The sequence below is a fragment of the Tachyglossus aculeatus genome, chromosome 19 (genome assembly GCF_015852505.1).
Source record: "Tachyglossus aculeatus isolate mTacAcu1 chromosome 19, mTacAcu1.pri, whole genome shotgun sequence".
NCBI classification, from domain to species: domain Eukaryota; kingdom Metazoa; phylum Chordata; class Mammalia; order Monotremata; family Tachyglossidae; genus Tachyglossus; species Tachyglossus aculeatus.
The window spans coordinates 10,714,195-10,733,224 of NC_052084.1; the positions used below are offsets into that span (position 1 = coordinate 10,714,195).

Here is a 19,030-nt window from a genome sequence, read left to right on the forward strand (position 1 = left end):
AACCCATTGAAAGCATGAAGTGATTTTAACAGAACTTAATGTGTGGTTGAATGCATGAATATTAAGTCTGAGTTTTGGGGGAAGTTTGAGTAGACCAAAACATATATGAGAAAATGAGACACCCGAAGTAAAATACCAAGGAGTTTAAAGCCTTCCTTTCTGTGTCCTCTCTCTCCCCCCCCGCCCATATTTTGAGCCCTTTGTGGGACAGGGGTGACGTCTCAGGTGTTTATCTTTTATCTACCATAGTGCTTAGCACAAGTGAGCACTCAGTACATTCCATAATTCATTAATTAACAATAGTTAACTTTTATTTTTATTTTTCCAATAACAGAGTGCCATTCTTTCCCTCATAAGCAAAATTCCCATGTAGCCACCGGAAGTCTTTCATTTCAGCGCGGGGAGTTAGTTTGCAAAAGAGGCTAAGTGAATTTCAAATGGCTGTGTGTATTCTTGCATTGCTTTTCAGTAAATGTACTTTGTGCAACTTCATTGCAAACAGAACAGGACTTGACAGAATTCATTAAAATGATGGCTGCCCAGGTTTTATACCATTTATAATGGTATGATTAGTAAAGGTAGGCAATAATATTTATTTGGGCATGAGTTTATTGGGGACTTAAGACTGTGGTATCTCTTATATTGATCCTAGTCAGAATATGCCAGTGGTCTCTCCAGAGGTTTTAAATGTTTATGTTCAATTAAAATTTATACTTGTACGTTGCTAACTTATAGTCTGTTATCATGATGTCACAAATTTCCAATTATGAGTAGACGGGTCTCATATTTAATGCCCCAATGATCAATTACAGTACTTTTTTTTTCAATGCCCCACACATGGAAATAAATTACTTGGTTTTAGAGCTATTAGCAAAAGAAATCCAAGAAATGTGGTGGTAATGATCTATTTTTTTTCTTTTGAAAGGGGATTTTTTTTTCTGGCAATAAGGAATAAAGAAAATAGCACACATTCACTGGGGCAAGCAAAGCAAGAATTATTAGGAAGTTAAGAGCACTACATTGTGAGCTGAATCAGAGATAGATTTTTCAGCTTTTTCAGTTCTGGCTTTTATTTGTAAAACAAAGATTTATTTCTGATACCTTATGAATTTTGGATCTCTTAATTTTGGAAGTTTTTTATTGGTGGATTTTTTTTAAAGCCTGTCGTGGGCAGGTAATGTGTCTGCCAACTCTGTTATATTGTACTCTCCCAAGCGCTTAGTATTCATTCATTCAATCGTATTTATTGAGCACTTACTGTGTGCAGAACACTGTAGTAAGTGCTTGGAAAGAACAATACAGCAATGTAGAAAGAAAATCCCTGCCCACAACGAGTGCTCTGCAGTGCTCTGCAAACAGTCAGCACTCAGTAAATACAATTGATTGATTAATTGGATTATTTTCTGTTGAGCACTCAGGAATACAATTGTATTGTTTTCTACTAATCAAAAGAACCAATAGGTACCGGGGTGTATTTAAATAATGATTTTAGCCCCCCTTCCATGTAAAGGAATCCCGACTGGATTACTGCATCAGCCTCCTCTCTGATCTCCCATCCTCCTGTCTCTCCCCGCTTCAATCTATACGTCACGCTGCTGCCCAGATAATCTTTGTGCAGAAGCGCTCTGGGCATGTTACTCCCCTCCTCAAAAATCTCCAATGGCTGCCAATCAACCTACGCATCAGGCAAAAACGCCTCACTCTCGGCTTCAAGGCTGTCCATCACCTCGCCCCCTCCTACCTCACCTCCCTTCTTTCCTTCTACAGCCCAACCCGCACCCTCCGCTTCTCTGCCGCTAACCTCCTCACTGTGCCTCATTCTCACCTGTCCCGCCGTCAACCCCCGGCCCACATCCTCCCCCTGGCCTGGAATGCCCTCCCTCCACACATCCGCCAAGCTAGCTCTCTTCCTCCCTTAAAAGCCCTACTGAGAGCTCACCTCCTCCAGGAGGCCTTCCCAGACTGATCCCCCTCCTTCGTCTCCCCTCCCATCCCCCCGGCCCTACCTCCTTCCCCTCCCTACAGCACCTGTATATATGTTTGTACAGATTTATTACTCTATTTCACTTGTACATATCTACTATTCTATTTATTTTATTTTGTTAATATGTTTTGTTTTGTTGTCTGTCTCCCCCTTCTAGACTGTGAGCCCGCTGTTGGGTAGGGACTGTCTCTATATGTTGCCAACCTGTACTTCCCCAGCACTTAGTACAGTGCTCTGCACACAGTAAGCGCTCAATAAATATGATTGAATGAATGAATGAATAAAGGGTTACCTACACCCTCCATGCCCTCAACTCCATACTGTTTTTTGACTACTCTGATGATAATGTACCTGGAAAGGGAAGGCAGCCCACGCCGAGGGAGCCAGCGTCAGACAGGGCGGTCTGCCATCTGTCCCACCTGCTGCAGTCATCTGTCCATCTGGTTCCCGCAATAGCTCGTTGCAGGATTGTTTCAGCAGAAGAACATTCCAGCTGAAGTGTAGGCAGTGTGAATTATTTAGATAGCTAGTGTAAAGAAAGAAAGCAAGGGAGAGGCATAAAAGGGATTATTCGTACTGACTCCATTGGATTGTCCTCTCCTGAGTGCTTAGTACAGTGCTCCGAACACTGTAAGCACTCAATAAATACCATTGATTGATTCATAGCAGGGAACTCACCAGATGGAGTAGGTGTGCACTCCTAGATCTGGATGCTTCGGAATGTGTTCCCTGCGTGAAAGTATTTGATTCGCATACAGATTTAGATGTATAGATCATCATTGTGATGATAACAAACCAATGAGTTTTATCTGGATTGAACATTCTCAGCCTGCTTTGCACAGACAATATAGGATCAGGGAAATCTTTGGGAACATTTACTCTGACAGATGAAGTCTGATGTTTTGGGGTAGTGAAATGCAATATTTTAAAAGAGATTTGAGCTCTTTGATCAAGGATAACAACTTTGCACGTGGGGATCTGAGCGATTATAGTGAGATAACTAGTGTTGTGTTTATAAAGTTAGTTCTTGAAGCAACTAGAATGGGTTTTTTTCCCTTTTATTCTACCCAGTGCAAATTAAACTCACTGGATAATAAGATGAAAAACCATCGAATATATTTATAGGGTCTACAAACATCTGTATGTGTAAATATATCACGACTGCTGTAAAATACATATGTAAACTATTCATTTATCTAAAAAATACCTGGGAAATAGGAGAAAAGACATTTAGGAGTTTAAAAGTAGGGTCAACAATTACAATAATGCCAGGGCTTTCTAGAAACGAATAAGGTGGATTTAAGGAATGCCCAGTTATGTTTTTTAAATCTAACAAGGTCTTTAGTTCATAAGGCTGTAATTGCTACTCAGGCCTAGAAGGGATTGGTTTATAAAATGGCAAATACCAGTTGTAAATTGAAAGTCAAGCCAATTTAAATATGAAGGGCATTGAGGATTTCCACAGTTATTTTAAAATAATTGTTTTTTCCAAAACTAATATATCACTTTTCATGGCTTCATTTAAATGACTTTTCCAATTCAAAAGTAACACCAGTATGAAAATTAAAAGCACATAGGTATAAAGTATTCCACCCCTTAAAAAAAATCTAGTTTTCTAGGGGACAAACTAGACAGCAGTGCTTTCTCAGATGAATCCTAGAAAGAGAGGGTGGGATTGATCATCATTGTTTTGCCTCATTTTACATTTGTAGAAGAAAAGGATGTAGCATCAAGAAATCCCAACAGCTTGGATACTTTTGTAAGATTTGCACGAAAATCAGTTGTGGCCTTCAGAGGGATTTGAGTGGATTGGATTCTTTAAGGTTAGTCCATGTCAAACCTATTAAGTGCAATTCACATGCAAAACCCTTTTTACGTTTTTTTAAAGCCAATAAGGCCCCAACTATTATTAAGGCAGTATCATGAACCGCAGTGAAATATCCATGGCAGCGATTCACGGTCCTGAAATGTGGAATGAACCAAAAACAAATATATTTGAAAGGAAACAAAGTCAAAGGTGCTGCATATCGTATCTCTCAACTGTCAGTAATTGAAGAATATTTTATTTATTACAAAAGTCTAGCTCCCTTTTAAGTGCATTTAAAATATTTCAATTTATTATTTTAAGAAATTTCATAACCAAGAAATTTTTGCTAATTTAGATGTTTAATTTACTTTTGAAAGATAATAGCAGCAGATTCACTGCCTCTCATTTTCTGCTGTTCTCCTTCTCTGTCCTCTCCCTTAAGATGTCATTATAAAAATAAAGTAAGAAGCTTAGAATTATACTTATCGGGAGTTAGTGAGGATGAAGGCTCTTTGCCAACCTTTCCTTGTGTGGAAATACTCCTTTCTTCAAACACTTGAAATTCTCCATGAAGTCCTTATGATGCTTTTGATTCTGATTGAGTACATCTAGGTTTACTAGATAAATTTAGCCCAATTGGTTTGACACAGTATTTCGCTGGGAGAAGGAATGTGTAGATGCTGATAGTTTGGGTAATCTGAAGGGCATGTTTTAGGGTAATCTTCAATTGCAAAGGGTCATTTTTAGGTATCTTGGTTCAGGCTTATAAATCCTAGATAATATGACAGTTCCAGAAAAGGGTCCTTACGAACTGAAAGTTTCGCTAAAAGACTTCATTTGGTCAATCTGTGTAATGCCTTTGAACACCTTACCAGTTCTTTTTCTATTTTGAGTAGTGTTTGTTTTTACTGAACTGATGGTAGTAGAATGTACGAATTGTAGGAAAAAAATTCTTACATGTGATTTGATCAAATTGTTGTGCGTGACAATTTTGATTGGAATATGTAATATGTTCCTTTAATTAGGCTACCAAAATTTGTGTTTATTTGTAGAGGAGTAGACCAGAGAATGCAGATATCCAAAGGATGCAGCTAAAGCTGTGTAAGTGAAATTTTCTGTGAATTGTACTCGATTTACTATGCCAATGTAACTGAAGTTCAGCATTCTGCAGGGTCTTCAGTATTTCCCCCTTCAGGTTGTCTGAACACAAAACTAGAGAGGTGCTATTTTTGTGGAGCTTATATTTAATCCAGTTCTTAATTTTGAACTTGATATTTGAAAGTACTAGGAAAAAATAAAATAGAATTCCTCAAAAATTTTCAAATAGGGATAGGAAATAGTTTAGCGAAATTTGTCAGGATGAAAGACTTGTGAATCTAGACTTTCAGTTCATCTATTAATATTCATTAAACTAACAGAATTTAAAAGAAATCTTTCCAAGGGGAGTTAAATTTTAGCAATGAAAGGTTTGTTTCAGGATGTCACAGGTTGGTTATAAAATACATTTATTTTAGTGACATCTTTCATTAATTTATATTTGACAGTTTAATCACACCAACTGTATTCATAGAAGGCTGGCCGTTTCCAGTACTAGTAGCTGATAACATTTATAATACTCTTTACATAGGCTAAATGGCAAAAAGTAGAATTCAGGGTAGTCCTTAATAGCATCATACAAGGCACCTCATTATTTCATCCATGGAATGAAAAACTAATGCAGCCATGTATGCATTTGATTCAGTTGTCACATTTGAAGAGGCAAGAGGCTTGGCGAGGCCCATGAATAATGTTTTCTTCCTCCTCAACACATTTTGAAAGATGATAGAAATGTGAATGTCAAAATTATAAACCCATTGTTGGGCCTTGTGTGTGTGTGGGAGGGTGTTATGGAGTGTGGCCTAGTGGAAAGAACCCAAATCTGGGACTCAGCGACCCTGTATTTATTCTAGTTATAGCTGTGCCACTTGGAGAAGGTACTTAATAATAATTATGGTACTTGTTAAGTGCTTACTATGTGCCAAGCACTGTTTTAAATACTGGGGTAGATACAAGTTAATCAGGTGGGACACAGTCCCTATCTCACCCGAGGCTCCCACTCTTATCCCCATTTTACAGATGAGGTATCTGAGGCACAGAGAAGTTAAAAGACTTGCCCAGCATCATACAGCAGACGTGTAGCAGAGCTGGGATTAGAACCGAGGTCCTTCTGATTCCCAGGCCCGTGCTCTATCCACGAAGCCACACTGCTTCCTCTGTGCCTCCATCTCCATATCTGTGAAATGTGGGTGGGAATACCTGCCTCTTCCTATCTTGTTCCGATGGTGTGCCTACAAAAAATTGAGATAAGTAATATGAAAGCACTTTGGAAAATATGCTCTCCAAATCTGAGAGAGTGCATAGTCTATCAAATGAGCAGTAGTAGCTTTTTTGATTTCCGCAACATTATGTAGACAAAGAGTGGACTATTTCCCAGGCAGCTACATAAAGTAAAACACTGAAAGCTGCTCACTGCCATTGAAGCGGAAGAGCTTAAATGCACATTGAGCACATAGTAAAAGTAGGGAGCTCAATAGGAGACCTTCATTGTGTACTCTGCTTTGTTTTGAAGGTCACTTGTTTACAGCATAAGAAGGCTAAAAGGGAGAGACCAAGGGTTCATGTCTGAGATGCTAAATTGACTCACTGCATCACCTGTCACATTCTCCCCTCTCAAAATTAAGCCATATTAAAGATTACACTGAAAAGCCTTGAAATGAACTCAGCCCTCTCTCATTTGCAATCCCAGTCATTGCATCTCCATTAATTGCTGAGTTCATTTTCCCGAATTTGCAAAGGGAGGAATGGAATTTAAGGCAGGAATGAAGCCTTTTGTCTTGTAAACCTTCTTAGCATCTGACCTGTGCTGTTTACTTGTCTGGTGCCTAGAGTGATAGGGCGGGAGAGAGGCCATAAAAATAAAATGTATTATTCGATTATTACATTATGACTGTTGCAAACCATGGAACTGCTGCAGATATAAAGCTATCAGAGTGCACTCGGGATACAGATGGGGGAAAAAAGCGTGGCTTCTAGCAGGTGACAATGAGATAGTAAGCCATAAAAGAGGTATGCTCTCTTTTGGTTTTTCCTGACAGTAGGTAGTCCTGATATCAACAGAAGTAAGTGCATGCTATCTCTAGCATCCTGCCTGAATCCATCCACCCACAAAAATCCAATTCCAGGAAGCCAGGCTGCCTGAGACCTTGGATCTTGGGGAAGACTTGGTCCCTGTTCAGGAAAAAGTCTTCAGTCTATTTCAGGAGCGTTCCCTGAAAGAAGTTCCATCAACTGATGAACTGATTTTTTCCCTCTTGAGGCGATATTTTATTTATATGGTAAAATGCTCGGAAAGTGATTAATTTGTCAGGGGAACATCTTGTTACTGTAAATTTGCCGACTGTGTAATAAAATTGCCATAACACAGATGGAAAAATGAAGATCTTTCATATGAAATAGCCCTGGAGTCTGCTAACATTTTTGCCAGATTTCTTCTCTCCTCAAAGAAGGCGAGAAGGCAAGGAAGAGAGTAGCAGAATTGCATACGAATGCGGAGGGGAAAACGGGTGTCTCATCCTTTTCTGGGGACCAGCGATGACTGATGCATCCTTTAAGTTTTTGCCCAGATGAACTGAATAGATTTATAGAAATTAAGCTATACAGATTACATTCTGTTTTTGTTACTCTAAATGAGAAATAGGAATTCCTTTAAACCTCAAAGGAGGAAATCCTCAGCCAAGGGCTTCTAGTCAGTAAGAGGATCTTTCAGCAAGTCAGTAGCCAGGTACAAATGTGTCTGTGTTTTTTTTCTTTGAGCAACTCCTTAAATTACGAATCACTCATAGCTTGAGGGAGGTCTCCCTTAATTTTGTCTTTTTTGCCATTACTTATGCTTTGAAAATGGCAGAAAGAGTCCACTGGTTGGTTTCTGAGTGTAACAAGTGAAAATTGCATTGGTTTGGGAACGGTGCCTCTTATTTCATGCTCCTTTTCACTATGCCTGTCCATTTGTCCATTGGAATGAGCAACTCATCATGCTCCTAGGATTTTTTCTTTCAACCTCAAGAATTATGAAAGGAAAATTCCCATTTTTCCTGTCCCTTCGTGACAGGTAGACTGAAGATTGTGGTCATTTGGATTAAAAACATATCCATCATCACCAGTAGGCAGGCTATTATTATGTCTTCTTTGAATATATAAATTTCATCCACTATGTTTTGGAAGTCTAAGAATGCCAACTTTTTATATAAATAATTATTCTATTGGTGATGTACAGCACACTGTTGCCATATTTTTTCACTTCTAAAGCTTTCTTGGCCTTCTCTCCCATAACATCAATCTTTTTACTTTCATATTTAATAAAACTGCAGTCTAACATTCTCCTGTTTACTGCATAGTCAACCAATCACACATCATCATTTGACTATCACCATTTATTTTCGAGTGACAGATATTTTAGTAGAAACCCCTGCCCCCCTCCCCCCAGTTAGAGTTTGACAGCATGTTTGATACAGTAATGTAGGGAAATTAGCAGGTGACCTTATTTATGTGCCAACTGTGACCTTAGCATGCAGTCCTCAGCTCAGGGGGTTCCATGGTTGGATGGGTGAATGAATAAAGTTCTCAGCGTAAGCCAGCTTTATTATCTTAGCCTGCTAATCTGTCATCTGGATTCCAGGGGGCTATTTCCCAAAGGAATCAATAAGTCCATAAACCCAGATTCCCTGCCTCCCAGGACCTGTGCATCCCTAAATTGGAGGAGACGGAGAGAGGTGGTGAATGGGCAGTTCATGGGTTATTCCTATTCTTCCATTGTTACTGAATCCTGAGTTCCGAATCAAACTCTAAAGACTGTCTCAGGGTCCTTACGCGCGGGTGACTGTCATCAGCTTGGCTTTTGCGTTCGTAGCCAGGCAAACAGAATCAGGACTTAGGGGTTTCAAAATACAGTCTCATCGTAAATTCTGATATATGTCATTGTAATCCTTGGAGACTGGATTTGAAACCAATTTAAGCAACTGGGGGCTTCCTTTTCCTTTTCCTTCCAGTCCCTTAGCCTAGTCATCATCACTGAGAAGCAGTGTGGCTTAGTGGATAGAGCACGGCCCTGGAAGTCAGAAGAACCTGGATTCTAATTCTGGCTCCACCACTTGTCTGCTGTGTGACTTTGGGCAAATCACTTGATGTCTCTGGGCCTCAGTTACCCCATCTGTAAAATGGGCTATAAGACTGTGAGCCCCATGTGAGACATGGACTGCGTCCAACCTGATTAGTTTGTATCTACCCCAAGCATTTAGTACAGTGCCTGGCACATAGTAAGTGCTTTACAAATACTATAAAAAAATCATCAATATTGAGCTAAATGCTCTATTAGATCTAATACTGGGTGCTGTGTTAGAGGCTTGGGAGGTTATTATAAAACCTGAACACAGTCCCCATGCTGGAGGAGTTTAGAATGTCATGAAAAAGCCCGGGAGACCCAGAGGATACAATGGGAACAAAAGGGAAAACGTAAATACAGCTGGCAACAACCAAAAGCAAAAGGTGAATAAATATATTATTGCTACAGAAGAGCCAGGAAAACTGATGGGATGGCATGACTATGGCACTAAAAAATTATTTTGAAAGGGCTGTTTAGTGGGAAAGGAAGTATTGAAATCCCTAAAGTGCTTCAGGGACCAATATAGGTTCATTCATTCATTGTTGTATTTATTGAGCACTTACTGTGTGCAGAGCACTGTACTAAGCACTTGGAAAGTACAATTTGGCAACAAATAGAGATAATCTCTACCCAACAACAGGCTCACAGTCTAGAAGGTGATGTGGGGAGTCATCCCCGGATTTAGACAATGATTACTGTAGGATGTGGGAGCCAATCAGAGAGAAGGAGAAACCTTAGAATTTGGTGTGGATAATCTATTTGGAGAAAGTTGAGATAGTCTTCATACCTGTAAAGAAGATTTTAGAACCTTTCTACACTCAGAGGTATTTACTGAGGGCTATGCAGTGTGCTGAATATTATAATCAGTGTTTGTGACTATACAACAGAAAACAGATGACATGGTCTGTGTTGTCACAGCTTATTAGAGGATTTATGAGTCCTTGTTTTAAGAAAGTTTTTCATTATGTCTAACCTAAATCTTTCAGGCGGCAGCCTTTTCTACCCCTGTCAAGGTCCTGAATATTTGAATATCTTCCTCCATATAGCAACCTGGCATGTCCTTGGAGAGAGCTGTTAACTCAGTGCCCACTCCGTCATCATTGCTTCAGGCTAAATTATTCCAATTCTTTTTCTCCATCTTCTGAGGACTTAAATTTCTTGTCCTTAAGTGGCCTTTATTCCCAGGTTATGCATTTAAGATTTTTGCAGATTTCTTAGACCCAGGACATTTTGCAGCATGACAGCAGAAAGGGCATAGCACTGGGAGTCAGGAGGTCGGGGTTCTTATCCTACCTGTACCACTGTCCCACATTATGACCTCAGGCAAATTGCTTAACTTCTCTGTGTCTCAGATTCCTCAGCTGTAAAGTGGGGATTAAGTAGCAGTTCTCCCTTCCCTTTAGACAGCGAGCCCCATCCCCTTTTGCATCAGGTACTGTGTCTGATCTGATTGTGTCTCTCCAAGTGCTTAGCACATAGCGAGGGTTTAACTGCCATGACTATTATCCTTATATTTGCCAGCGGAGTAACGTCATCTGGAAGCCTATTCGAACGTCCGAATCCCAAGTGTTACTCCAGAGTGAACCCTCATCTGCCCTTCTAGCTCTCCAGCCACTTCTTTCCAGGTGCCTGTTGAGATACCTCTTGTTCCAGGCTTTCAAAATGACTCCTCTGTTGCCCCCAATAGTCCGCAGTGAGGTGGCTGCCCAAATCATGTCCTGACTGAGCCCAGCCCCATGTAAATCTAGGAGTCTTTCTACTGAAACTAAATTTATTTTAAGGAAAATTATGTAAACCTAGACTATAAGCTTGTTGTGGGCAGGGAACGTATCTACCAACTCTGTTATACTGTACTCTACCAAATGCTTAGTACAAGGCTCTGCACACAGTATGTGCTCAAGACAAACCATCGATTGATTAACTAAACCATAAAACTTTGAAGTGGTGTTTGTGTAAAATAAATTTTGCTTTGTACAGTATCGAAAGTCCCCCCCCCTCATCTCCACAAAAGAGGTGACTTTTAAAAAAGAAATAGTGAAATAACAAGATTCCATAAAGAGTAAACTCATTTACTCAAACTGACAGTGCACAAGTGAAAACCGTATGACCTCCACTGGTACTATCCAGAGGCAGTGGTCCAGCATTTAAAGTCAGTGTCTTAAATAGCTTTGAATTATACTTAGAAGCATGTGAACGGAATGTTGCTTCACACAGTCAAAGGTTTTGTGGTGTTCTGAGGAACTCTAAATGACATTTATTAATATCAAGTCATGGCAGAAGAAATTGAATTAGACCAACTTGGCAAATGAGTAGGAAAACAGCAAGTTCCCAGTCGCAGCCTCCTCCAGCAGGTACACAGGTGGTAAAGTAAAACCCCAATTCTCTCTAACTCAACTGGCACAAAAAGTTAATTGCTGTGGAAAAGAATTGTTTGGAGTAGCGAGATTTAGACCTGTTTTTTTTTATCCATGGTTTCCTAGATGATATAAAATTCTTGCAAAAATTCATATACTGACATAATCTTCAAAGGAGTATACTAGGCTTGTTTAATCAAATTAAATTTAATCAAATCAAATCTTAGACACTTTAATGAAAGTAAGGGAGAAAGAAACAGACTACATAGTAATATCCACTATGGGTTTATCAAAGAATTTGATCCTTTTAAATATATTGCCAAACTTAACTGTTCTCAGTAAGTGAGCAAGGTTCTTCCACCGTAAATTCTCTATGTGGACTTTTGATAAATATTGCTTCGTGTTTGGGGTGTGTACGTGTAAGAAAGTTGGGCCCGATCAGTCTTATTTATTGAGTGCTTACTGTGCTGAGCATTGTACTAAGTACTTGGGAAAATACAATACAACGGAGTTGGTAGAGGCTCTCTTCCGACTAGGAGTTTACAGCCTAGACTGTGTGGGGGTGGGGGGGTGGAAGGGAGGGAGGATAGACATGAATGTAAACAAATACATTATGGATATGTACTAAAGGGCTGGGGCCGAGGGTGGAGTGACTATTAAGTGCTTAAAGGGTACAGATCCAGTTGCTTAAAGCATCAACAAGCTTTAGTGAACATCTAATGTAGGAAGAGCAGAGGACTACTGAAGAAGGAAAGTGCACTGTTTCTGGTCTTGATAACCTTAAAATCTAAATTTTTAAGCATGCACTGTGTATCAAGCACTGTTCTCAGTGCTGGGCTGATGCAAGTGAAGCAAAAGAGTGAGGGCCTGGGAGTCTGAGGATGTGAGTTCTAATCCCACCTCCACCATTGTGTGACTGCTGTGTGACTTTGAGTAAGTCACAACTTCTCTGGGCCTCAGTTACCTCAACTGTAAATTGAGGATTAAGACTTAGAGCCTCATGGGGGCCAGGGGTGGTGTCCATCCTGATTATCTTGTATCTATCCCAGAGTTTAGGATAGTGCCTGGTACATGATAAGTGCTTAACAAATACCATTAAATAGAAAGTGAATCATGTTGGACGTAGTCTCTGTTCCACATAAAGCTCACAGTCTAAGCAGGATATTTTATCCCCATTTTGCAGATGAGGAAATTGAGGCACAGAGAAGTGACTTGCACAAAGTCACATAGCAGGCAGTTGGTGGAACTGGGATTAGAACCTGGCTTTATGCTCTCTAGAGTCTCTCTAATTTCACCTCTGATATTTACTGTTAGCTAAGAATAGTTTTGAACATTTTGAGGTGTCTTATTTTGCCTAAATGCATAAGAATATGTAGAAGATTCCCACATTTCCCAGTAATATGTCCACTCTTTTTGTTTTTTAGAGAACACTGGTTAATTTACATTGCAGAATGAAAAGATATACCTTCTTTCCCCAACAACATCATTCCTAGTCCTTTCCTTCTCCCTTCCCCACTCTACTCTGTTTCCTTAACACAAATACCATTTCAGGCTTTCTCTATGTGAAAACCATGACAAAGTGATTTTATAGCCAGAACTTAAAGTGACTTAACTTGACAAGAATTTTATGATAACCTCTGCTTTCATGCCCTGGCCTACTTTCCTATCATTTTTCCCCCCAAATGCAAGCAATTCCTATATTTGCATTGACTGGAAACAAATCCCTTTACCAGGAATGCATTTGAAAGGAGGCAAGCATGCTTCCCTTAAGTCACCAGAACCTCAACTGTATAATATTCAATTTCTCACTAACCAAGAACCAAAGCTTTTTATTGAATACTATGTTCATAAAGGTAGTGGAAGCATTAGTACGATAGAACTAAACCAGATTAAGCTGGGGGGTTGTGAATTAGATTTAGTAACAGATGGTTCTGTGGAAATTAAAGGTTCTTTGCGAATGGAAGCGACAGCAGCTTGCCTCTTTTCTCTCGGTCTCTTTTTCATGCACTTGATAGACGGGTATAAATCACAACAATCCCGTCTTGACAGCCAATTTCAAGAATTTGATCTGGTTAAAGACATGGCTTTCCCGCTCCACTCACCGAAACCAGCTTCTATTTTATTTTTACACAGCACCTTGTCATATTTAGAAAGGCAGAATCACCTGCTTCCCTTTAATGAAATTTTCCTTAATTACAGTTTTAGCTGTTTAGTGTTAATTACTTTTTCATTCAACCTGAGTTCACAGAACATCTCTCAGGAATGTTTTTCTTTTTCTCCGACCCCCTTTACTCGTGCATATGCTTTCATTTTCTGAAGATGCTTTTTCATTGTTTGGATGTTGTAGTCAGATCCATTATGAGACCCTAATTAACAAAATCATTATTGTGTAAAGAGAAAGTCATACAAATGCCAGTTAGTCACAACATCGCCTTTTTTAATGGGCTGTAAGGAAATACCCAAAATGTTTATTTTTGTCACTGTTACAAATGTTTCATGAATAACATTTCTTCAAAAGTTAGCTTTTTACTTATAGAAATCATTCATTTTTAAGAAGCAAGGTCAGTATAGGTCCGGCGTTATTCTAGATTTCTGCTTGCCTTTACTTCATGGTTGCAAAAGAAGAATCCAAAATTGTCAGCCTTTCTGGATACAGGTACAGAAAGAGAGGCTCAGGATATCAAACAGAGTTGTTAACCTTGCATAATGGAGTTATTAAATGTGTTTAGGGCCAAGCAGGTAAGCATCAGGTTTGCCACTTACAGGAATATATATTTGAGCCTGCCAAGTAAGTTGAAGAGAGGAAAATATCAGGAAAAAAATCTCTCTCCACAAGTGGAGAAGATTTTTAGAACTGGCAACTAACAGTTGGTAGAAATGAAGTATCCTACTGTCAGGCAAATCAAATGTAGTAACAACTCAATGCCTCCCTGCTGGTAATTGACAGCATGGCGTAGCACACTGGGACAAACATTCACTTAAACCTTGATTGCAGAGAATCGTCATTTTACCGAAAAAAAAAAAAACAAAAACAAAACAAAAAGCAACTGGGAAGGCGGTCGCAAATGAGAAAGCTGGGCCATTTTAGGAAATCACAGACCCATAGTCATTTCTACTTTGTTCTTTCTCATATTTTTTTTTTCTTTGGAAGCACAATTGGCTGGATTTAGCAGTCCTGTTTCTCTTGTTCCCTGAAAGTTGCTGTGCAATTAGTTGTACTGTCACTCCTGCAGAAGCTGGCTACTTAGGCACATGACTGTCTGCGTGAGCACAGCCTGGGCCCAATTCCATGGGAATCCCAACAGCCAGGATCAGGTTTAACTATGATTGTTTCTGGCCGTGCTTGTTGACTGGGCTTTTAGAAATTAGCCATCTCTGAGTACCTTTGTTTCTGTCATAAGGCTCACAGGGCCTACCTTTACACAAGATTGACTTCCCTGAAAAGGAAGAAAGCCAGTGAAGCAAATTGTGGACAGTTGACTAACACAAGCAGAACTAACCAGTTATCCAAGGCGGCAACGTGGGGTTTAGGATTCCCTACCATTTCCCCACACCTCATGTTCATATTTAGTTTTTTTCAAGTGGCAAACGGCAAGCAGCCCCTTGATCTGTTCCACCAGCTTTGACTGCTACAAGTAACTCCTTTTGATGCCGTATCATTTCAGCATAATCCTTTTTCAGATAGTGCCTTATGCTGTAGAACAAATCCTTGGTTATTTTCATTGCTTCCAGTTTATTTTTATTTCCCTTTCCCCTTGAATTAAAAGAAAATGTGGTATTTTGCATCCCATCTTCTCCCCATGCCAGCTCCCTTATTTGAGTGAAAAAAAGAGAAAGCAGTGTGGGCTAGTGGAAAGAGCGTAGGCCTGGAAGTCAGAAGGACCTGGGTTCTAATCCCCGCTCTGCTACTTGTCTGCTGTGTAACCTTGGGCAAGTCACTTCACTTCTCTGTACCTCAGTTACTGTCTGTAAAATGGGGATTAAGTCTGAGACACCTATGTGGGACAGGGACTGAGTCCATCCCAATTTGCTTGTGTCTACCCCTGCATTTAGTACAGTGCCTGGCACACAATAACTGCTTAACAAATACCATTTAAAAAAAAGGAATTTAAGAATCTTACTCTCAGTAATTAGCTAGGTACCTTTGCTATGCTACCTTTTGCTCCTAGGGACGAAGATATCAGCTGGACTTCACCTGATGCTAGAAGTTTAATTACACTTCAGGTATAGTGGATGGTGTGAAACCAGCTGCATTCTGGCTAGATGTTTAGAATTGTGGCATAACTTGTTCAATTAAATAATATAGAGCTCAACCTCCAGGTGACAGAGAACGAAGATCATTTTAGTTGGTCTTCCTGGTGCTGAAGGCTAGAGCTCATCTGTTGGACTTGACATCACATTAAAACATCTCTGGTTCAGTTGTGCCGTTTCTGAATTGTGTGAACTGGTTTCTGTAAAGGCAAGGTTTCTCTGAAGGTTGACATTAATGCATCTTATTGTTTGGCATGAACTAAATATGTCCCGGTTCTCCTATCCAATGCAAGGGTGTCTCCATTGACGTCAGGGGATGTGTCTACTCTAGTTCCTTCTAAATGAGGAAAAAAAAACAGAAAATAGGATCAAGGAATCAATCATTCATATTCATTTAGCACCTGCTATTTGCAAAGCCCTGTCCAAAGCAGTTACAAAATCACAACTGTCACAAAAGGCATTGTCTTAAAAGCTGCTTTTATTTTATATGGTAGTGAAAGGCAGGAAAGATGATTTCAGGCAGACTTAATTTTCAATTATTTCTTTGATTTGTGTGCCACACTGAGGAGTGCAGAGAGTCATGTTAAAAGATGTTGAGAATGCAGCATGTGAGTATCTGCCTATAGAGGCACAAGACATGTTAGTTGGGGGGTGGGGTGGGCGTTGTTTCTTGTCCTGAGAGGCACCGTTCAAAGCCTTTCATTTAGCTGTCATCCTCTCTTGTATTGGCTTTTTCCCTTCTTCCGTTGACTGCTTGAAAACTGAATTGTCTGAACACAAGAAAACTTTATTGATCCATATTTCTGTTTGAAAGACTGGAGATTTGTAGAACTAGAAGACTATTTCTTCTCTGCAGAAGGCTTACTGCAGAAGAGGCCCGCTAGTAGCAGAGTAAATCTCAGAAGCCAAATAAACGTTTCATTTAGCAAATACAGCACAAGACTTCATTTTTGTGATTTATGCTTGTGCGGTTTTTCACCTCTATCCCAGCTCATCTTCCTGTTGGACACTTTTCGATACCCGTGTCACAGTGGAGTCCCATGGGAAATGCCACTACTTCAAAATGCCCGGTTCTATGACTTTTCTTCAACTTAATTTTTGGTTCCTATGAGTGGGATTAGTATGGGCAGGACCCCTGATGTGAGATGTGTTCAAATTAAAATGTTGCTATTATTCCTGTCTCTGAATATCTCTGGAGTCGTTCTTAAAGATCCATAGGTTTTTTTGTGCAGAATTTCTGGTATTTGAGGACCTATATTTAGTTAAGCCTACATTAGTGCATAAATACGCAATTGTTGAAAGCTGGGTTTGTCTCATTAATATCGATGGGGTAACTGTAGTTTGTTTAGCATAATATCACATGAGTCTAGAGTAATCAGGATAATTGTAAGCCTCAGTGAAATATCATGTCTATTATAAAGTAGTGCCGTAAGAATTGATTTGGACTTGACAGTAGAGGATGGCTCTTTCTCTGAAGTCTGATTTAGAGGACTAGAATGAGAGTTTTAAGGATAATTTTGGTTCATATAAACTGCAAGTATTTTATAGACTTATGGGTTCCTCTGTACTCTGATTTCCATTACAACAAGGAACACCTCAGACAGTTAATTATGCAAAGCATCATGTATGCAATTACACAGTATTATTATGCATTTAACAGCTTTATTGATTTGCTAGTTGCTCACAGTATTTAGAGCCATAAACAAGGGATGCTGGACCTTAAATTGAAATAGGTCCAAGAAAATGAGCAAAGGATAAATTACACTACTTGGCTTTTCTGCATTAGATTGATGACAGTTGCTGTATTTAAGGATTCACTCATAATGAGTGAATAGTGAGACAGTTTCACTTGAGAAGCAGCGGGGCATAGTGGATAGAGCACGGGCCTAGAAGTCAGAAGGACCTGGGTTCTAATCCCTGATCTGCCCCTTTTTTTCTATGTGACCTTGGGCAAGTCACTTAACTTCTCTGTGCCTCAGTTACCTCATCTGTAAAATGGGGATTAAGACTGTGAGCTCTATGTGGGACAAGGACTGTGTGCAGCCTGATTTGCTTGCATCTACCCCAGCCCTTAGAACAGTGCCTGGCACATAGTGCTTAAAAAAATACCGTAAAAATGTGCAACATATTGTAATATCATAGGAACATTTCCGTCCCATTAATAAAGTTTATCAACCAGGAAGCATGAAAAATCACCTTGTAACATAGAACTACAATTATTTATTCTTAAAACAGTCCCAAAAACTTAACTAGGGGTTAAGAAGTGGTAACTGAAGTGTTAGTCTATCAGTGTGATTGGGTCTGTATCCCCAAATGCATGCTTAGATAGCATATACAAAGCCTTGTTTTCCTATAGCATAATCAGATGGACTCTTTGCTTTAATGAATGCTCTTGTTCTTACATTTGGGGATTCCTGTATTAAGGCTGGGTTTCTTCTGTTCTTCCTTTTCACCCCAATCTTGATTTTAGTTCTGAAAGCAAGAGGAGGCAGCAATAGCCCAAACATACTTCTTTTCCAGGAGGCAGCTAAACACTTAGTCTGAGATAGTCATAAATGTTACTGAACTACCTAGCTTTAATCTCTCTAGGGTTTTAGTGAGCCCATTTAAAGTATTAGGAATGGGGATAGAGGTGTGGAAAACTTGTTATGGAATGGCCATAAGGAAGCAAATCTGAAATTTCTCCTGTTTGTCTCTTCCAGTGACATTTTCTGGGCAGGAGGTACCAGGTTGATTTAGTATTATGGAAGGGGATGGTGTAACTTTGGTTGGGTGGAGGCTCTGATTCACAGGTAGGTTTGTGAGGGATGTCTAAAGGTTATTCAAGTCTTCTGTTAACCACTTTGCCACCAAACCCTGGAAGGTACCATTTCCTGGCTGCCAATCTCAGTGAAGATGGAATGATAGTGGATTCTGTCACAGAACAAGTAAACAGAAAAACTACAGCTCAGCATTTGGGGTAGATTGAACAAAATCAGTAGGCAGTCAGGTTTATGGTGCTCATTAGAGGTGCCTGTGTTTATTTCGGAGAGTATCTTTCAGTGGTTTTTTTTTAAGTCCAAATTTATAACAGCTTTTTTTGTTTTGTGCAGGTCAGGATTTGCATTTTTAAAAAATGATCTCATCCATTAGGTTAACTAGGCAGAACTTAAGATATTTCTTATTAAAAGCACAAATCCTTTCTGTTCCATCTCCAACTAAGCCAGTTCACCTTAATGCAATGATGATATGTTAGAGCCAGCAGTTGTCAAAGCATCGTATTACTGTGATGCCATAATGACACCCTGTCTCTGTAAAGTAGTCATGTTTTCTCAAATCACACGTTGCACCGTTGATTTCTGACATGACACTTCATTCAGTTCTCCCTTTCTTCAGCATCACCATTCTCTGACAATAGCAGCTGGTGCCCATTTTCCTACTAAGTGATTCACATTTTG

General features: G+C 39.6%; 1 protein-coding gene across 6 annotated transcripts in view; it reads left to right on the forward strand.

The window, feature by feature from the left end:
• ESRRG (estrogen related receptor gamma) overlaps positions 1-19,030 on the forward strand; it is a 449,507-nt gene that overhangs the window by 289,167 nt on the left and 141,310 nt on the right. Inside the window, exon 1 of one of the 6 annotated variants that reach the window (XM_038760935.1) lies at positions 4,873-4,892. The exons of the other annotated variants lie outside the window; for them this stretch is intronic. The gene's annotated coding sequence lies outside the window, so the exon portion shown is untranslated. Of the gene's footprint in view, positions 1-4,872; positions 4,893-19,030 lie in introns of those variants that run through there. 6 annotated transcript variants of the gene reach the window in all.